The sequence below is a fragment of the Onychomys torridus genome, chromosome 20 (assembly GCF_903995425.1).
Source record: "Onychomys torridus chromosome 20, mOncTor1.1, whole genome shotgun sequence".
NCBI lineage: Eukaryota > Metazoa > Chordata > Mammalia > Rodentia > Cricetidae > Onychomys > Onychomys torridus.
Genome location: NC_050462.1, coordinates 22,099,312 through 22,116,825, shown reverse-complemented (window position 1 = coordinate 22,116,825; position 17,514 = coordinate 22,099,312). Strand labels below are relative to the sequence as shown.

The 17,514-nt window shown below is 34.6% G+C and overlaps 1 protein-coding gene across 1 annotated transcript in view; it reads right to left on the bottom strand.

Annotated features, from left to right (window-relative positions):
• Positions 1-1,856, bottom strand: part of Mgat4c (MGAT4 family member C) — a 255,566-nt gene extending 253,710 nt beyond the window's left edge. Inside the window, exon 1 of the mRNA XM_036169807.1 lies at positions 1,575-1,856. The gene's annotated coding sequence lies outside the window, so the exon portion shown is untranslated. The remainder of the gene's footprint in view (positions 1-1,574) is intronic.
• Positions 1,857-17,514: the final 15,658 nt, after the last annotated feature.

The window sequence follows — 17,514 nt, the reverse complement described above, 5'->3', positions numbered from 1 at the left end:
TCCTGTGTGAAAATAACAGCATCCATACTCATGGGCCATTCAATTCTGTTTTAAAGCTCTTAAGGAAAAAGAAATGAAGGCAAACTTCATTTCCAAGCAATGCATCATTATACTTTGAATTCACAGTACAAAACTTCTATAATGCTAATTTTGAATCTTTTTCAAGTCCAGTGATTTTGAAATTCACAGTATCTACAAATATAGATATTTCTCTAAGTAAGATGAACTCCCAAAGTATACTTAAAAAGTTTTTGAAGTTTGATTGATTCCATATTGTCTTGAATCAGACGAAAAGACCCATTCTTTAGATTGCATTAATGTGCACTGGACACTATAAGCTCAGATTTGTTCAGGAGTAAACAGAATGCAGGAGTCAAATTGAACAATAGTGATGCCAAACAGGACCAGGCTAGCAGAAGACAGAGAGTGAGACATTGCTGAGAAACCCCTGCCGTCTTTCAGCACAACTTGAATACCTCAGATTCTGATTTCTAATTCTTAACATTACTGGTTTGAAAAGACAGAGCAAATACTTTATGCTTTTTTAAAAAAGACTAAAAATACATCTAAAGAGCAAAGGCATATCAAAGCCAAATGAAGTGGTCATTATTCAAAACTTTATTGCAGGAGACTGACAGAGAGCTTTTCAAATAAAAAGCATGTTAAATTCAGTCACACCTATTTATGTTTTTGCTGTCTTTATCTCATAAAGAAAACCTTTCAATCAACTTAAATAGTCTGCTACTTTACACCATTAGAGCAGACATCCGAAGAACCAAATGTATTTTTTTTTTTTATTAAATTCTCTTAGTAGCTTAGGGACATTTTCAGTCAATTAAGAGATTTTAGCATATTTGTATTTTAAGATCTCTATCAGTTTCAATCACTTATATCCAGAGCAGTTCAGCAGCTGTAAAGATATTTGATTAGCTATAACATGAAAAGGATCCTTAGATGAAAATATCAATATTGAGAAATATTTAGAACATGCAGAGCTCTTCATGACTCTGAAATGCATAAACACAGTGCTACCTACACACCCCAAAGCACTTGGCACAATCAACTTTGTAACAGGGGAGAAATACCCTACACTCTTCCTTAAAATTAGTTGCTATTTCCATTTCTTTTGGTTAAAAGGGTAGATTTGCATGGAAAGTAACCCCAAATTCATTTCTAAACTGAAGCCTTATGCTCACTTGGTAAATGCTGTATTTGCTGGCCAGGCACAACTTTAGAACAACTGTCCCAAAGAACTGTCATTTAGCAATTAGAAACTTGGACTCATTTTAAATGCTTTGACTATTTTGCCCGTTTTGCCATTAGTAGCAAAATATGAAGAAACGAGGCAGAATGGTATTCATACGCAGAATAGTTTAAAACATATATAAAAGATTGCAGTCCTGTGGTATCACTTACTTTCTGTTTTCTAAGGAAAAGCTGAAATACCTGCTATCCATTTTCTACTACAAATTAGTTTGCCAGATACACATCAGCAGCTCCCCCCCCCCCATCCCTTTAGCTACATCTGTCCCTCCTTTTAACGATGCTAAACATTGCTCTGATTAAAAGCTTACCAGATAGGAACACTTCCCTTAGCTCCCAGTCTTTGCACTCTTCTTTCCGGGAGACACATCCACCCCTATTGCAAAGGAGAAGGTAAACGGAGCAGGCTCTTACCCGAAACAGAGAAAACAATTCGTTCAGCTAGATCCAACAGCGCTCTGCGCAGCCTGGCAGCATGAGTGATCCTTGGGCCTCACACAAAAGCAAGATAATTGGCTCTCAATGAAGACATGTAAACATCCATCATAATGGCACTCGGGCTGAAACTGAACGCTGCCTCAGCTGTTCTGTGTACTCCGACTAGAAGATGATGTCACAAACATCAACTGGGTGTACTCTCATTGGCTTCTGTTACCTGGAATCATATCTTAACCCTAAACTGTCAGCTGAAAATCAAAATGCTTCTCTCTAGCTGTAATTTCTGCTGGAAAGAAGAATGGTAATTCTGAATAAGTTATTGGAGGATGGCATCCAAAAATATTTTCCTCCAAGTAGACTAAGACCTATTCAACTAATTTATTACTTGGAATATGTTAGGAATTTTATTCCTCTAGTGCATTTGTTTTCAAAACTGCTACTTTAAAAAGGTGATTAACTGGAAGAATAACTAAGGAAATGATTAGAGTAATTGCAGTTGGGAATTCAATTTTTATATAATTCTTTAGATTGAGTTCATAGTATGACACATTTGAAATTAAGAAAGTTTTTTTTTTAAAAAAAGTATAATGTAGATAAATGTGCAATTCAATCTGCCCAGAAAAACATGTGTATTTTTAAGTTTCTAATAGAAATAGAAAAAAAAGATAACATATTTTAGTCTCTGATGTTAAAAAAGATCTTCAAAGTTTGGGCAGTAAAGCTTAAGCTATGAAATATTGAAAAGTATAATTTTACAAAATGCTATTAAACATTGGATTCAAAAAATGAGTAATTCATAATTTTCTAAATAATGGACTCTAGGTAAAGATTCCTTCTAATCCCTTGCCATTTCCAAAATGCATAAATTATTTTACTGGGTCATTTTAATAAGAGTTCCAAAATTTTACAATGACTAGACAAAACAACTGCCCCTATTCCCTACTATGTTCTGACAATTGTGACCATTGGATTAACTCATTCTGTGTGCCATTTTTATGTGATCCTGGGGACAGGATTCTAGATGGACTTCACAATGCAAGGCTATAATTTACAGTCTGTAAGAACTTAATCCCATTAGCATCTATTATAAAGAACAAGTGTGAGACTATCACCCATAGCAAAAGTGACATAAGGCAATGTGTACACTTGCCATACAAAACAAAGTGTATTACATGGTAAAAATCAATAATATTGCCATGTGTAAGATCATATATTCATGTCAGTGATGTTTATGAGGGTTAAAATGGAACATGAACTCAGTGCTCTCAAAACAATGAAAGAAGAAATATGTTAAACTCCTTAAATTTCAACTTTGACATATGTCAACAATATGACAAATCATTTTGGTTTATAATAGTAACTCACACTAAGACTTTTTTCTTCGAAGTTTCTGCCTTTCTAGGATTATTTTGGATTTAATCATATTAGTCAAGCCTAAGAAGAACCTAGATTCAAAAAAATATATATTTGTCAGGATGTACTTTGAGCAAATGTGGAAGGCACTGTTCATTTATTTCTGCCTAAAATCACAAGGTTTTTGATGGAAATCTGTATGACATAGAAAGTGAAATAAAATTGAATTACAAACCAGAAAGATGAATTTGGGCAATGGTAATGTCAACTGTATTTCTGGTAGACAAATGATAAGGCTACAATACTATATTTGCTAAGAGGATATGTCATGGAGAATATAATTCATAAAGTAAAATATGCTCCTCTACTTCATGTTTTATATAAAATATTAATGGTATGAATATTTAATGCCAGAGATAGATAACTAGAAAAAATTAGGTTATATCCAGCTGCACTAGAAAACATTCTGATATATATGCCATTTGGCTATATCTTTATGATAAATGTATATTACAATAATTAAATGCACAAAATGGTAATATTTCTTCCTTTGTTTTGCATTTGTTCTAGTGCTTCTGTACAACTTACAATAGCCTTAAAAATGGATCAAAATGAGAACTGGAGAATATGATACAATGAGTGCTCCATTGTCATTTTGTATCACTTCTTTCTATACATGATCTATAGGTGATTATCTAAGTAAAGGTGCAGGTTTTGCATCATAAAAGTTGTAATTTTAAGATGCATATTCTAATGCATATATTCAAAGTAAATATGTTAACCAATCAATAATTTAAATTTTCATTATCATTTTAAGTGAAAAAAATTTTTTATCTTAAAGTTTTGTATGAATTATTAAAATTAGTAGAATGTATTTTAACTATCAGGAAAAATAATGGGGAGAACAGTGGAGGAGAAATATTTAATATTAATTTATTAATATAATAAATGAGCATTTAGTCCATAATTTTATTTTAACTCATTGGACACAAACATATTGTGTGTGTTCATGGGTGTGTGTGTTTGTTTGAATGTCTATGTGTCTGGGTTGGCATCAGAGAATGTATGTGCTGGTGCTCACAGATGCCAGAGGAGGGCAATGGCAATGTTTATCAGTGGAGCCAAAATTACAGGCAGTTGTAAGCTGCCTAACTTGAGTGATCAAACTGGGTCTTCTACAAGAGCAATACATCCACTTATTTGCTAAGCCATACTTCCAGCCCATAAAAATATATTTTATTTTTTAAATTACATAAGCATATTCAGAGAGGATTTGATATAAACCTAGGATATAATTAATCATATGTGAAAAGTCAATCAAGTGATCGGGAGTAATATAAGTGTCCTCTTTGCAAGAAAAACACAGACTGCGTGGTATTTTTTGAATAACAATTTTAGCATTAATACACGTCATAGTAAAAACACATTCTTTCAGTACTTTGAAAAATGTTCAGTTTTCACCAAAGGAAAATAAACTTTGCATTTTACAATCCACTTTCTGACATTGCATCACTATTTATTATTTATTACAGCTGTGATGGCCAGGTAGACTTGCTGAGTTCCAAAGAGAATAAAGTATGAAATTTAAAAGCTTATGAAAGAGGAAAACCACTACAGGGAATTAATGTCGTCTTTATTTTTAGTATATTTATAATGTGTATGTGTTATGACATAAAGAACGTGGAGGCTCTACATTGTTTAAAAAAAAAAACTAAGAAGTTATTTTGTAGTTCAAGCAAGTACATCTCACTAAGTTTTATTACCATACCTACGTGCTATACATTTCCCAAGAGCTGAAATCACTGCAGTATTTAATTGCTTGACAATTATTTCTGTTACATCAATTTTGTGGTTAAACTAATTATTTATATTATCAAAACAAATCAGCACCAGAGGCTAACTAGACTAGAGAAGCCATCGTACACTGTCTGTCATCTTACATATTAATAAGGTTTAGGTTAATATTAACTTTGCAAGAGATGATCATATCTTTCAGGTGATAATTTACAGACAGAACATAGAAATTCAAACAAGCTTTAAATGGCCCTAACCAGCTTTCCTTTGAACAGTTAAGAATACTAAATTGCAGCATTCTGCATCATCTTGAAGCAGAGACTTGCCCATTACCTAGTTATCCACAAGATGGCAGCTCTGGATATTTAGCCACTAAGGAATTTAATGTGATCCTGACATGTAAAGCATGTGAATAACTCATAGGTATATGTGTCCCTAGTTATTTGATCTCCCAATTTCAGATTAATAAAATCTATTGAAAATACCAATTATTTAAATCACCTTAAAATATGTGATTTCAAAACACTGAAAGCTAACTAACCCAGTGTCCAACTATTTCATGACGAATAATTTTTGAAGTTACTATCTTTATAAGTTCTTGCTTTGTTTTAATTTTGTTTCAAAACAATGTATTTCTTTAAAATGCAAAGTTAGCATTTAAAACAAACAATTGAAGCAGTTTTACCTTACTGAGACAGAGAGCCATGACAACCACATTTTCTGTCTAGTCAGATCCAGATATAATTTATTTTCAACAAGAATATCTATTTACTAATGGCACCTGAATCCCCCTTTAATATGTAATTATTTTCAAAGTCACCTTTTTTTATATCTACCCCAAATCTCTTTTGTTTAGACTCCACTTATACCATCATTATCTTTTTTGGGTACAGATATATATATATATATATATATATATATATATATATATATATATATAAATACTTGGAATTATTGGGTCACGTCACATTTCTTTTCAGATAATGGGTAATAAGTAGATACTCATTTGTGTTTACATGGCAGTAATTGTTACTTTGGGGAAGGATGAAATAATTTAAAAGGGACAACAAAAGGTAAAAAAATGTGAATCCTCATATAAGAAGGCAAGGATCCAATGCAATTTCAAAATACCTGTTTGGAGTGCAGCTCACCCTATTTTAATGTATATGTTGAACATTTTAGATGACAATGGAAACTAAAATCTTATAGATACATAGACTTGTGTTTATCATGTTCTCTGAACAGTCAGATGTCCTGTGTTTACATGTTCCTCCTTCATTAACAGAATTTGATTTGATTTATAATGTTTATTTTTGTAGAAACTTTTACAAATATTAATACCTCAATTGGATCTTTGTATATGTGTCAGGCTATTCAAAGTTGATCAAATAATGGTATTTTTCCCACCTTGATGAAGTAGATAAATACTGATATCATGAAAATTCAAAATCTGTATCTTAATGAAAAATCATGTAGTGGAAATCACTTTATAGTCTACCCAGAAATGGCCTATTTATGCAAAATCCACTGTGCTTAAAACCTGGTTTCAGACACATGGATATTTTCTATATAAAAGACACTGAGAAACAGTACCTTCCATGTTTATTTATCAGTACTAGTCCTTCGAGATAGAGAATTATTTAACATATTCAGAACAATCCAATTATCACAAGTAGGCTTAGCATTATTTTAATAATAAATAAAAGAATGATATAATCATCATCATTGCCTTTATCACCACTACTAACTTAGTCTGGGTGATAATTTTGGACTAAGAACAATTCTAGCTGTTCTAAACATTTTTCCTCACCTGATTCATTTGTCTTATTTTAAACATCATTGCAAGAAAGGGTAAAATTTTTATAACAGTTTTTATTATATATGTTATTTTGTGTGTCTAATGCAGTTCTACATCTTGAACATAGATTATTTCTCTTTAAATAAGAAGTCACTGTTGTGTGTGTATGTATGAGCGTGAAAATGCATCATGTGTCATTCACCACTTCTCCTGTAGTTATTCAGCAACAGTGTAAATCTGCGAATTCCAGATCCAAATTACAAGACATCTGGTTGGTTCTTTGGTAGCTAAGTGATCAGCATCTTTCTGGGACTTTGTAGGCGGGTACTTGAACCCATATCTTTAGATAAGATCTTAGTTGACGGTTATCTAGGATCTTATGATCCATGTTAATCCCTGGACTCATCAAAGACAAGTGATCACTCAGATAGCTAAAGAGCCTTATGATTGCTCAAGGCAATAGAAAGTGGTATTAGTAAACTATATGTAATATACTAGGCATATAGTTTGACATCTCTTTAGGACCATACTGATGTCTTTGTGTATTTGGAAAACGTACTGAACACATTTTAGGTCAAATCTGCACAAATAAAAAAAAAAATTCACTAGTTGGCAATGTGAACATACAAGAGACAACTTGATATTGTATTTTCCTTCCTGACACAATCTCCTGTGGAAGCGTTGTGCACTGTGACTGACAGATGATCAAAACTTCTTAAAATCGCAAGGGCAGTATTCCTATGTCTCAACCCATATGAAATCAAAATCAGTTAAGATGCTAGAAACAGACGGCTATTTTCCAACAGCCTTGATTGGAATATACAGGATAAGTACTGTGTAAAATATAGGTACCTCATGTGGCAGGTATAGTTTGGATGGATGTTGCCTCGAGGACATGTATTAAGGGTTTATTGGATCTCTTACAGTGCTCTTGGGAGGTGGAAGAATCTTTATGTGGAGCCCTGTGAGAAGAAGGTAGGCTGGCAAGTGTGTGCCCTTGAAGATATACCCCTCTAATTTTCAATGTCTTTCACATCCTGACTGCTCTGAAGTCAGCAGAGTCACATATCATATGGGTGCATTCATGTTCACACATACAAGTGCATGTACACACACACACACACACACACACACACACACACACACACACCAAATACAGTTACAAAATGAGGAATAACCATTCAAAAACAGAAACTTAAAAAATCTATTTTGAGATATCCTTCCAGCCCAGGGCCACAAAGGCTCAGAGCTACTGTATAATATAAAATGTACTTAGTCCAATTGTCCAATTTCAAATGTCATCATCATTTTAAAAGCTCTAGCACTTATCAAAAGTGGAAAACAAACAAACAAAAAGCCAAAAAAAAAAAAAAAACTACAGTCTCTACTGAGACCCGATCCAAATTGTGAGATGTGAAACCCTGTATACTTATGACAGCAATAGTCTCATTCTAAAATAGAGAAGAAAATAAAATAAAGTCTGATCAAAGCAAAACCAAACAGAGCAAGCATCAAATCCTGTGTCCCCCAAGTCTGGCATCCAGGCACATGGTGGCAGCCATTACCTGTGCATCAGTGGCTTCAACTTTATGAAAAACTCTTCACGGTTCACATGACCTGTCTTTGGGGGTACTTCCACTCAACACAGTAGGCAACCAACATTCTTGGCATCCTCGATATCTTGAGGACTCAACTGCAATCAAGGCTTCACCCTTGTATCAGTGACTTTTTTGACTATCGTGACTAATTTCTGATGAAAGCTGCCTCAGGGAAGAAGTGTTCGTTTCAGTTGGAAGAGACACACACAGCCCATGCCAGCTGCAAACACATGGCAGCATAGCTCAGTACTTGGGCTTGTGTTCCCAATCAGGGAGCAAAAAGAAGTAAATGCTGATGCTCACATTATTTTCTAATCTTTATTCCACCCAAGACCCCACCCCATCGATGGTGCTGCCCACAATCAGGGTAGTTCTTCTCTCTTCCACTAAAGCTTTCTAGATTCAACCTCATAGATATTCCCAACAATAACCCTCAAACTTCCATGTGTTGGTTATTCTCTACAGAGAATCTGTTCCTAATTTACACTGACCTATCTCACATTAATGCTAGGTTTAGTTGTAGTCATTTTGCATTTGTTCATGTTTCCTTTTTTTAGAGGAGTCTTCTTGGCAGACCCTGGACCCTGTAGTTCTTATAGATTGCATTTCTATAAAACAGCACTGCTCACATGATGCCAGCCAGGTTCTGTTAACCTGATTGTGATGTAGCTGGGCCTTTTTGGACAGCACTACGAGACTCTCAGAATATCCAAGTAATTGAACTGGCATAAACACATTCCTAGAAACTCATTTTGGAGCAAAGAATCTGTATGGTTTTCTTTCATGGTACTCTCCTTTAAAGTGAATATTTTGCAAGGATGTTTACATTTTTACAAGCTGTAGCCTGTATTGGGTGGGGTTGTATCATCGAGGGTCCATTCCTCATGTCTTTGGTGCAAACTGAACAACTTCTTAATAGTGGTAGTCTGCTGTGGATATCGCTCTGTATAAATAAAATGCTGATTAGCCAGTAGCCAGACAGGAAGTATAGGCGGGACAAGAGAGAAGAGAATTCTGGGAGGTGGAAGGCTGGGTCAAAAAGACTCTGCCAGCCACTGCCATGACAAGAGAGATGTAAGTAAGGTACTGGTAAGCCACGAGCCATGTGGCAACTTATGGACTAACAGAAATGGGTTAATTTAAGATAGAAAAAGTAGATAACAAGAATCCTGCCATGGCTATACAGTTTGTAAGCAATATAGGTTTCTGTGTGTTTACTTGGTTAGGTCTGAGTGTCTATGGGCCTGGCTGATGAGAGAGATTTGTACTGACTGTGGGCCAGGCAGGAAAACTCCAGCTATAATAGTCATTTTAACAATGACATTCACTTTGCCTTCACATACCTTGTCTATAATTTTAAATATTCAAACTTCTTTTCTCATCAATTTGCACTTTCCTTTTTACATTTTTCCATTATTCTGTTTTTTTTCCTGGAAACTTAACTTTCAAATCTCAGCGAGCAATAACCACAAACAACAGAATGACAACACAAGTATTATGTTCATTGTTAATTTTAAACTTATGAGTTCTCTCATTTTTAACATGCTTTTGGAGTAGATTAAAAAAATGTGATATTGTAACATTAGTAGCTTTTAGTCCAGTTCCCAGCAGTCATGTTTCTACCTAAAACCCCATTTAAACAAGATTCACTGATCACATTTTATCAGCACACTAGCACACCAGTCTCCTAATTAAAAAAACAAAACAAAAACTTTTAAATGTGGTGATGTATTGTGTCCCCCAAAACATTGTGCACCCTAATAAATTTTATTTGAGGATTAGTGGAAAAAGCCAGCCATTATAGTAAACATAGAGGTCAGACAATGGTAGCACACACCTTTAATCCTATCACTCTGGAGGCAGAGATCCATCTGTATCTATGTGAGTTCAAGGCCACACTGGGAAAAGATCGAGGCATGGTGGTATATACCTTTAATCCCAGCACTAACCATAAAGGTTTGGAGGTCTGTACAGACAGACAGGAAGAAACAGAGCTGGGCAAGAAGAGGAAATGATATAGCTGTGCTGAGAGAGGAAGTATGATAGCAGAATAGAAAGGCATATAGGCATGGCTATACAGGAAGTAGGTCTCTTTGGAGACTGAGGTATTAGTGAGGTGTGGTTGTCAGTGGCTTGTTCTAATTCTCTGATCTCTCAGTTTTGCACTCCAATATCTGGCTCTGGGTTTTTAATTAATAAGACCATTTAGCAATCCATCTTACATTAAATATTGCCTACAATATTTTAGAGATTTTTTTTTTTATTCTGCATCTCCCAACTCATTCACAGTCTTCCCTCAAACAGTTTCCATAGGATCAATAACCATGTGGTTAGATTAATGATAGCAATGTAACTACTTCATAAGTACACACTTAGTCATCACCGAGACAAAATATCTTACAGAATCAGCTTAAGGGGTGGGAAGTTTCCTTAGGCTCCTGGGTTTGTAAGATTAAATCCTCCACAGTGGGAAGGGCATGGCAAAGGAAATACTCATTCCATGATATTGTGAACGTCCAATGGCTGTGTGTTCACAATGGTAGAACACACAGTAGACACACAGTAGACAGTAAACAGAGAAAACAAGTGATAGTGATGGTTTCTGTTCACCTATCAGGCCCCTCCTCCTCAAGGATCCACAGTCTTCAATGTAATAACTCTAGTGGATGCAACAAGGTTCAGATTATGAGGCTGTGAGGAAGAAGATTTCACACTCAAGCAATTACAGTATTTTCCACTTCTGAATCAGATGTATGGCCCTTAAGTCTCTATTAAAGAGGGGGAGATAGAGACGTAGAATTCAGCTTTGTACAGGGTGCTCCAGGCTGCCTACATTCTTTTCTCCATTTAGTTGTTCCTCTCCAATAATGGCACACAGAAAATCTTCCATTTAAAAATCCAACATTCAAACTTCTCTCCATCTTTCATTTAGTTTGCCTAAGCACATGGTGAAATGAGAATCAAAGAAGCAAACATCCATCCAAACACCCTTTCACATTTCTGAGTAAAAATTAAAAGATATTGAGTATTAAAAATCATACTGAATCTAGTTTTTAGGAACCCAAGTAGTGCTTCTCTCCATAATGGAAGCTGAGTTCTACAATGCCTGAAAATAATAGAGTGAAAATCTAGGGACATACATATTTTATATTTGAAGAATTCATGGTTGTTCCTCCCCATAAAGTAAACAAAAATATTAATGTTAAGAACATATTCATATACATATATGTGCATATATCTAATGCAGCCATGTCATTAGGGGGCATGCTCATTAATCTTGATTGGCAACTTGATTGGAGTGTAAAGATCAGTAAAGCATTCCTTTGCTTGTATCAGTGAAGTTGTTCCCAGGGAAGGTCTAAAGGGAGAAAGATCCACCCTGAACACAGGCAACACCACACAGCACACTGGGTTAAAGGAAGACAAAGGCCATTACCTAGTTGATGAAACCATGAGACTGAGAATTCCTATCTATTTAAATTGGTTTCTCAAGCATTTTTTCAGAGCAGTGAAAAATTGAACTGGGGAAAGTTACGGAAATATATATTCATATACAGTTTGATACAAATAGTGAATAAATGTCTAGTACTTTCTTGCGAAGATTATATCATTTAAAAGTGTCAAAATCATTTGAAGGATAGATACATATTTGCAACTCACCATCTAAATAAATGCTATCAATTTCATTTCTTTTAACTGACCAACCTTGGTGACCTTATATAACCAGTCATTGTTGATAAAGGCACAAAAAAGACTCATACTTTGGTTTCCAGGGACTTTCAGTCAAGGAGAAAATTGTACCATTAAACAAAATGTGTACCAAGTTTACTACCAGTGCATTAAAAGAAGCGTAAGTTTCCCAATAAGACTGAAGTGTCAAATATTTCTTTTTCCTGCTTGAGTTAATAAAATTCCAGCAAGCTATTAGAAACAATTTCCTGAGAAAAGCAACTTTTAAGATGTATAATAACACCATGACTGATTCAGACCAATATTTTGCAGCCTGTGTATCTATGGTAGTCTATTGATTTTCAATATGCACAACCAGGACCAAGAGGCATATCAAGACACTCGAGTACCTTGTGAATCATCTTGGATTGATTAAATGTAATAGAGTTCATGATTAATTGAGAGCACGCCAGAAGTGCGCTGTACTTTAGGGTTTTCTTCTGTGTGGAAGGACATTAGACTCTCAGTGAATGGTATTTGTCACATAAATGAAGCAGATCCTTAGCACACCACCCCCACTTCCTCAAGGCTTTGTGTAAAATCTTTTAAGGGTTGGTATTCTTAAAGAAGAGAAAGGAATTCTTCTAATATGCTTTAGAATGAAATGTGTGTTCTGACCCCAATTTCTCAAGATTAACCTTGAATTAGCCTCTATACCTTACTTTTCCTCTCTTCTCCATCACAAATGACATATTAGTGCCATTTCTTTCCATAAATCTTTCTGCCATAGGGTCTGATAATATACTCTAATAGCTCTCTTCACCTTAAATGCTTTAATCCATTGTTCTTTTCATACTACTGCTTGTTTCTACACTTCCAAACCTTTGAAACTCCCCTTTTTTCTCTCATAAACATGCTTCATTTTAAAACTCCAGGCCCTTTGCATATGCATCTATTCTGCCTACATATCCTTCCGCTCACTTCTAATATCCTTCACATCATGCTGTCAATTTCCATTTCTGACCGACAACCTTTTTCTTGAGAAACTCATTCTTCCTTCATTGATTAAATGCACTGGGTTTTGACTCTTTGGTGCATAAAGGGTGCATTCAAAGACTTTATAGCTTGATGTAATAACAAGAAAGTTTTGCAGGCTATACATGGTATACTTTTACTTGAAATCTTTAGCATGGCCAAGATACTTTACTTTAAAATACTAAGTTTTCACACAATTTACATAATAAATAATTGAGAAAGCACTCTCCACCTTTTATCAGAATTAGAGAAAAAATTGTCTGTATTAATGTTTCTTTTTACATTTGAGAAAAATATTTTGCTTACTTAAATATTCCAATTTTTATACATGAATTTTCATATAGAATTATTCTTAAAGCTTATTTTTAGATGTACTTATGTTGATTATGAATAATGGTATTTATTTTATGAATTTGTCTTATGTATTTTATATATAAATATTGACATTTACCTTGTAATATATAGGTGAAACTTTCATTTGTATTATAATGAAAGATTACATTGAGGTTACACAATAACAACAAAATTTGGCATATAAATACAAATATAACTTATATAGTTATAGATCTGAGTGATTTAGGAAATAATGTAATTATAAATTTTCTATGAATTGTTGGGAAATAATCCTTCTGTACACTGTAAATATGTATTACTCTCATTGGTTAATAAAGTGCTGGCAGGCCAGTAACCAGACAGGAAGTATAGGTGGGACAGCCAGACACAGAGGACTCTGGGATGACGAAGGGCAGAGTCAGAAGACACCACCAGTAGCTAATCAAGCAGGACATGTAGAATAAGGAAGTATCAAGTCTTGAACCATGTAGTAAAGCATAAATAGAAATATGAGTTAATTTAAGTGTAAGAGTCAGCTAGTAACAAGTCTGAGCTATCCACTGAGCATTTATTATTCATATTCAGCTCTGAGTTGTTTCTTTGGGGAAAGGCGGTAAGGATAGGACACGTCCATTTACAATGAACTTTGTATTTTACAAAATAATTAAGAATGCTCTTTAATTCAGAGCTGATCTTTAAATACATTTGCATATGAATTAGATCTGTATAATTTAAATGAGGGTATATAAATGAAGTATAAAATAAAATAGAAATCAATATGAAAAATAGACCAGTTTGGTGGTTTGACGAAGGGAAAGTATTATTAGATACAGAGCAAAGAAATCATATTTTAAAAGTGAAAATGTAATCATTTCGAGATCTGGAAGATACATTGTTCAGGTCTGAGAATTACTGAGAGTCCTTTCATGGAAGACAGACATAACTGGGTGGCTTACTCATATCTCTTGCAAGCAGTCCATGTCATTTCTGAATACTTCTAATGTAAATCTTCTCTTTAAAATATAAATGACAGATTTACATTTGTCAACACTCTTTATTGTGGCTTTCAATATGTGTGGAAGGCCATAAGGACATCCTCAGGTTATGATGGTGGGTATGACACTGAAGTATCAAGTGGTCTCATTAAGTATGATAAGCAGAAAAATGGAGGGACAGTCAGCCTTGATTTTAAGTCTTCTCAGTCATAAAGACAATGCTTTCGTTCATCTTACAACTTTGTAAATTGCATAGTTGGTGTCTTTAAAATTATTGACTTCATTATCTCTATGTGCAATGATGTTTTACAAATGTGCAATATAAATTTTTTTTCTTAGTAAAACAGCTAAAGTGTTCATAGGTAAGACATCATCATTTTCAAGTGAACCTTCTAAAATCTGGCATCCAGAAATAGTGTAAATGGTAGCAAAAGGACAAATTCTTCAGCAAGATTTCTGGCTTTTTTCTGACATTGCTTTTTAACAATCGTGTGGCTTGGTCAAGTTGCCTAAACTCCTAATTTACATGGTGAGACTATTAATTTAACTTCCATGGCACTCTATAAAAATTAAATAAATAGAAAGACTCGGCATAATTGAATCTAGAAAATTTTGAATACATATTTGTAGGAAGAAGTCATCTTCTGAGGCCTATTACAAAGCAGCACATTATGAGGAAACCTCTGGCAAGACAATAATGCTTACCTGGTGACCAGGAAGTGTAAGGGGAGGAGGAGGAGGAGACTGGAATTTTGGTCTGATAAAGAGTTGAATGGCCAATAGTGAGGGAGGAGAAAGGATAAGCAAGGCTGGCAGGCAGAAAGAATAAATAGAAGGAGAAATCTGGGAGATAAAAAGGGAAGAGAACAAGGAGAGGAGACACCAGAGTACAAACAACCAACAACACTCTTCCTTCTGCTGGTTTGCCTTGTCCAACTTTGATAGGATGGTTTTTGTTTTATCTTATATTTTATTCTTGCCCTAGAGGAGATGGGAATGGGGGATGGGCTGGGAGGAGGGGGGCAGGGGGCAGGAGGAGGGAGGACAGGGGAATCCTTGGCTGATATGTAAAAGTAAAATATAAAAAAAGGAAAAAAGAGGCTGCTAAGGAATAATAGTAACATAAAATTAAACAAATTAAGAAAAGGACAAAACAAACAAACAGAAGGAAGAAAGCCAAAGAAAATAAAAATGCACATATATGCATATTGTTATATTTGTAAAGGGTAAATACTTGAACAATATAAATCCATGTACAAAAAATGTCAAATTATTCATTCTGTTCAAGAACCACTTAATTAATAAAGCCTTGATAATAGAATGGTGTGGATTCTTCTAGATATATTCCAACATAAAAAATTCAGAAGCATTTTTTTTGCACACTTTAAGAGATTTTGAAAATTTTCTATAGATTTGCCCACTTCTTTTCATTTTCTTCACTACTGAATTTCTGTTTGAAATCACTGCAACTAATCTATACATTTAGAAATGTTCAGTCTTTGTTGAGATAATCATGAAACAGCTTTATAAAAATTCAGTGTTAGGCTGGGCAGTGGTGATGCACACCTTTAATCCTAGCACTTGGGAGGCAGAGCCAGGCAGATCTCTGTGAGTTCAAGACCAGCCTGGTCTACAGAGCGATATACAGGACAGACGCCAAAACTACACAGAGAAACCCTCTTTCAAAAAAAAAAAAAAAATCATTGTTAATCTCCCTACCAAGGGGTTAAATTTGTTGGTTATCATCATAAACAGTGCAGTTTTGTTTTGTTTTGGATTATATTTATACAATGTACTTTTCCTAACTTAATGATTTTACCTTTTCTGTGTTTGTGTGGTGTATGGTGGGTAATAATAATTGCCATATATTTTCTATTTTGGAATTTTTAAAAATCAAGAGGGCAATCTTTGGTTTTAATTGGAGTTTGACCCTAAATAATTATCACAATTGTTGATTCAGTTTTGTTCATGTTTATCTCTTATAGATTATTTGTCCTGCAATCTGTTGGGATTTTTTACTTCCATGTTCCCTTCTTCTTTCTTGATTACATTTCTATATTTCTTCTATACTTATGTTTCTTGTTCATCATGAGATTTAAAAAAAAAAAAATTTCCCTGTGAATTATAGAGCATGTGCTTTCCTATCAGAACTGTTTACCTCCAAAGCACAATTTCATACAATATAAGGAACTTATAGGGGTGTATATCCAGGTTACTTAGTTACTTTCAAATGTATGTGTTGTACCTGTATGTGTGTGCATTTGCCTCTGTGTGTGTGTGTGTGTGTGTGTGTGTGTGTGTGTGTGTGTGTGTATTTACGTTTGGCTTCTTCATAAACAAACATAAATAGACAGATATGAGTACATTCATATACATAGATATAGCTGTCTACTGTTCTTTTCATATACATAAACACATTTAAATTCTGTTTTGTTTTGGTTTTCGAGCAGGGTTTCTCTGTGTAGCTTTGCGTCTTTTTGGAACTCACTTTGTAGACCAGGCTGGCCTCAAACTCACAGAGATCCGCCTGGCTCTGACTCCCGAGTGCTGGGATTAAAGGCCTGCTCCACCACCGCCCAGCACATCTTTAAATTTTATAAAGTGGTTAGTCATTTGAAGGACTTCGAAATTTATTTTAAAGTTGTTAATATGTGTTCTGTATTTTCTATTTTGGTGTCTTCATTTTTACAAAGTTAAATTTTCTGTGTTCTATTGTTATCTTTTAGGCTACCAGTGTTTATTTTTATTTTGGGACAAGGTGTCACTATGGAGCCACCTTATCTGGAACTCCCTACATAGGCCAGACTGGCCTTGACTTCACAGAGAACTCTGTGATTCTGTCCCTTTGCCTTTACCTCCATCTCTGCCCCTGGCCCTGCTCCTGCCCCTGTCTCTGCCCTTCTCTTCTGCCTACCCAGTGTTGGGATTAAATGCATGTTTCTCCATACATGACTCTCATCAATAGACATTTGTACTGTGCTGTCGGCTAGGATCTCTGACCCTTTTCTCATAAGAAAATATGGGTTTTATTTTTCCTTTTTAAATGTTATTTGAAGGATAGTTATTCTTAGACTTTAAATTATACTTCAAAAATATTTTTCCTTTTAGCTTTAAATATTGATGTTCTAGCTTTTAAGAGAAAAAGCAAGACAAAACAAATGGTTAAAAGAGACAAACAAAAATACCTGAGACCAGAGTTATCATGCTGTTGTGTGCAAATAGGATGTTATAGTCTTCT